Source organism: Arachis stenosperma, chromosome 7, assembly GCF_014773155.1.
Source record: "Arachis stenosperma cultivar V10309 chromosome 7, arast.V10309.gnm1.PFL2, whole genome shotgun sequence".
Lineage (NCBI taxonomy): Eukaryota > Viridiplantae > Streptophyta > Magnoliopsida > Fabales > Fabaceae > Arachis > Arachis stenosperma.
Window position 1 is genome coordinate 37978483 of NC_080383.1, and position 4664 is coordinate 37983146.

Here is a 4664-nt window from a genome sequence, read left to right on the forward strand (position 1 = left end):
GAGGTAATTTCTGCCTAGACAAGTCATCCAGTTCTTTGGTGAGCAAAGGAGGTTCGTTCTCCCAAGTCTCATTACCAAATAACTTGTCATTTAGCTTCATGATTGCTCCAAGGTATTTAGCAACTTGTTCTTCAATGACATATTCATCCTCTTCAGAGGAAGAATACTCATCAGAGCTCATGAATGGCAGAAGTAAATCCAATGGAATCTCTATGGTCTCAGTGTGAGCCTCAGATTCCCATGGTTCCGCATCAGGGAACTCATTGGAGGTCAGTGGACGTCCATTGCGGTCTTCCTCAATGGCGTTCACTGCCTCTTCATCCTCTCCAAGTTCGGCCATATTGATGGCCTTGCACTCTCCTTTTGGATTTTCTTCTGTATTGCTTGGAAGAGTACTAGGAGGGAGTTCAGTAATTTTCTTGCTCAGTCGTCCCACTTGTGCCTCCAAGTTTCTAATGGAGGACCTTGTTTCAGTCATGAAACTTTGAGTGGTTTTGATTAGATCAGAGACCATGGTTGCTAAGTCAGAGTGGTTCTGCTTAGAATTCTCTGTCTGTTGCTGAGAAGATGATGGAAAAGGCTTGCCATTGCTAAACCTATTTCTTCCACCATTATTGTTGTTGAAACCTTGTTGAGGTCTCTATTGATTCTTCCATGAGAGATTTGGATGATTTCTCCATGAAGAATTATAGGTGTTTCCATAGGGTTCTCCCATGTAATTCACCTCTTCCATTGAAGGGTTCTCAGGATCATAAGCTTCTTCTTCAGATGAAGCATCCTTAGCACTGCCTAGTGCATTTTGCATTCCAGACAGACTTTGAGAAATCAAATTGACTTGTTGGGTCAATATTTTGTTCTGAGCCAATATGGCAATTCAGAGTATCAATCTCAAGAACTCCTTTCTTCTGATTTGTCACATTGTTCACATGATTCCTTTCAGAAGTGTACATGAATTGGTTATTTGCAACCATTTCAATTAGTTCTTGAGCTTCTGCAGGCGTCTTCTTCAGATGAAGAGATCCTCCAGCAAAGCTATCCAAAGACATCTTGGACAGTTCAGACAGACCATCATAGAAAATACCTATGATGCTCCATTCAGAAAGCATATCAGAGGGACACTTTCTGAACAATTATTTGTATCTTTCCCAAGCTTCATAGAGGGATTCACCTTCCTTCTGTCTGAAAGTTTGGACTTCCACTCTAAGCTTACTCAATTTTTGAGGTGGAAAGAACTTTGCCAAGAAGGTATTGACTAGCTTTTCCCAAGAGTTCAGGCTGTCTTTAGGTTGTAAGTCCAACCATATTCTACTCTGTCTCTTACAGCAAAAGGGAATAGCATAAGTCTGTAGACCTCAGGGTCAACCCCATTAGTCTTGACAGTGTCACAGATTTGCAAGAATTCAGCTAAAAACTGATGAGGATCTTCCAATGGAAGTCCATGGAACTTGCAATTCTGTTGCATTAGAGAAACTAATTGAGGCTTAAGCTCAAAGTTGTTTGCTCCAATGGTAGGGATAGAGATGCTTCTCCCATAGAAGTCGGGAGTAGGTGCAGTAAAGTCACCCAGCACCTTCCTTGCATTGTTGGCATTGTTGTTGTTTTCGGCTGCCATGGCTTCTTCTTCTTTGAAGATTTCTGTTAGGTCCTCAGAGAGTTGTTTCTTAGCTTCTCTTAGCTTTCGCTTCAAGGTCCTTTCAGGTTCAGGGTCAGCCTCAACAAGAATGCTTTTGTCTTTGCTCCTGCTCATATGAAAGAGAAGAGAACAAGAAAATGTGGAATCCTCTATGTCACAGTGTAGAGATTCCTTGAGGTGTCAGAGGAACAGAAAAATAGAAGAAAGAGGTAGAAGAATTCGAACTTAGTGAGATAGAGTTTGAATTGTGCATTGAGGAGGAGTGGTACTCCATAAATAGAAGGATGTGAGAAGAGGGGAAGAGATTTTTCGAAAATTAAGTAAAAGATTTTTAAAAACATTTTGAAAAAAAAGTAATTGATTTTCGAAAACTAAAAGTGGAAAAGAAATCAAGTGATTTTTGAAAAAGATTTTGAAATTAGAAATCAAAAAGATATGATTGAAAACTATTTTGAAAAAGATATGATTTGAAAAACAATTTTAAAAAGATTTGATTTTAAAAATTAATGACTTGCCTAACAAGAAAAGATATGATTCAAACATTAAACCTTTCTCAACAGAAAAGGCAACATACTTGAAATGTTCAATCAAATCATTAATTGTTAGCAAGTATCTTTGAAAAAAGAAAGAAATTGATTTTGAAAAAGATTTGATTGAAAATATATGATTTGAAAAAGATTTGATTTTGAAAAACTTTGAAAACTTGAAAAAAATTGAATTAAAAACAGAATCTTCCCTCTTGTGCCATCCTGGCGTTAAACACCCAGAATGGTGCTCATTCTGGCGTTTAACGCCCAATTTGCTACCCTTTTGGGCGTTAAACGCCCAGCCAGGTACCCTGGCTGGCGTTTAAACGCCAGTTTTTTTCTTCTTCACTGGGCGTTTTGAACGCCCAGCTTTTTCTGTATAATTCCTCTGCTGCATGTACTGAACCTTCAGTTCCCTGTATTATTGACTTGAAAATAGAACCAAGATCAAATAAACAATGCATGCAAGACACCAAACTTAAAATAAGACACTAGACTTAAACAAGAAACATAAAATATTTTTTTGGTTTTTATGATTTTGTAATTTTTTTGTGCTTTTTCGAAAATTATATGAAAAAAGAAAATAAAGGTTTCAGACTTCTTAATGAGAATTCCAGGAATCCTTGCAATGCTAGTCTAAGGCTCCGGTCCAGGAATTAGACATGGCTTCACAGCCAGCCAAGCTTTCAAAGAAAGCTTCGGTCCAAAACACTAGACATGGCCAATGGCCAGCCAAGCCTTAGCAGATCATTGCTCCAACAGCAAGATTGATGGAGATCAACAAGCTCTTGTGATGATAAGTTGAAACCTCGGTCCAATAAGATTAGACATGGCTTCACAGCCAGCCAGACTTCAACAGATCATCATGAAACTCTAGAACTCATTTTTAAGAATTCTGAAAAATACCTAATCTAAGCAACAAGATGAACCGTCAGTTGTCCATACTCGAAACAATCCCCGGCAATGGCGCCAAAATCTTGACATGAGAAATTGTGATCACTACTTTTCACAACTCAAATAATCCCTAGTAATGGCCCCAAAGACTTGGTGCTCAATACCATGGCATAAACACAACTTCGCACAACTAACCAGCAAGTGCACTGGGTCGTCCAAGTAATAAACCTTACGCGAGTAAGGGTCGATCCCACGGAGATTGTTGGTATGAAGCAAGCTATGGTCACCTTGTAAATCTTAGTCAGGCAGACTCAAATGGGTATAGATGATGACTAAAACATAAAGATAAAGATAGAGATACTTATGTAATTCATTGGTGAGAACTTCAGATAAGCGTATGAAGATGCTTTGTCCCTTCCGTCTCTCTGCTTTCCTACTGTCTTCATCCAATCCTTCTTACTCCTTTCCATGGCAAGCTGTATGCAAGGGTTTCACCGTTGTCAGTGGCTACTTCCCATCCTCTCAGTGGAAATGTTCAACGCACTCTGTCACGGCACGGCTATCCATCTGTTGGTTCTCGATCATGTCGGAATAGAATCCAGTGATTCTTTTGCGTCTGTCACTAACGCCCCACAATCGCGAGTTTGAAACTCGTCACAGTCATTCAATCATTGAATCCTACTCAGAATACCACAGACAAGGCTTAGACCTTCCGGATTCTCTTGAATGCCGCCATCAATTCTAGCTTATACCACGAAGATTCCGGTTAAAGAACCCAAGAGATAAACATTAGAGCCTTGTTTGCTTGTAGAACGGAGGTGGTTGTCAGCACGCGTTCATAAGTGAGAATGATGATGAGCGTCACATAATCATCACATTCATCAAGTTCTTGAGTGCGAATGAATATCTTGGAATAAGAACAAGCTGAATTGAATAGAAGAACAGTAGTAATTGCATTAATACTCGAGGTACAGCAGAGCTCCACACCTTAATCTATGGTGTGTAGAAACTCCACCGTTGAAAATACATAAGAACAAGGTCTAGGCATGGCCGTGAGGACAGCCTCCCAAAACATGATCAAAGGATTCAAAGACCTAAAGATGATCTAAGATCCCAAGATGAAAATACAAATAGCAAAAGGTCCTATATATAGAGAACTAGTAGCCTAGGGTTTACAGAAATGAGTAAATGACATAAAAATCCACTTCCGGGCCCACTTGGTGTGTGCTTGGGCTGAGCATTGAAGCATTTTCGTGTAGAGACTCTTCTTGGAGTTAAACGCCAGCTTTTGTGCCAGTTTGGGCGTTTAACTCCCATTCTTGTGCCAGTTCCGGCGTTTAACGCTGGGAATTCTGAAGGTGACTTTGGACGCCGGTTTGGGCCATCAAATCTTGGGCAAAGTATGGACTATCATATATTTCTGGAAAGCCCAGGATGTCTACTTTCCAACGCCGTTGAGAGCGCGCCAATTGGGCTTCTGTAGCTCTAGAAAATCCACTTCGAGTACAGGGAGGTCAGAGTCCAACAACATCTGCAGTCCTTTTCAGTCTCTGAATCAGATTTTTGCTCAGGTCCCTCAATTTCAGCCAGAAAATACCTGAAATCACATA

The 4664-nt window shown here is 40.0% G+C and overlaps 1 non-coding gene across 1 annotated transcript; it reads left to right on the forward strand.

Moving 5' to 3' along the window:
* Positions 1 to 1100: 1100 nt before the first annotated feature.
* LOC130942917 (small nucleolar RNA R71) lies at positions 1101 to 1208 on the forward strand. The gene has a single exon (XR_009071462.1). It is a non-coding gene; the product is annotated as a small nucleolar RNA R71 (small nucleolar RNA).
* Positions 1209 to 4664: the final 3456 nt, after the last annotated feature.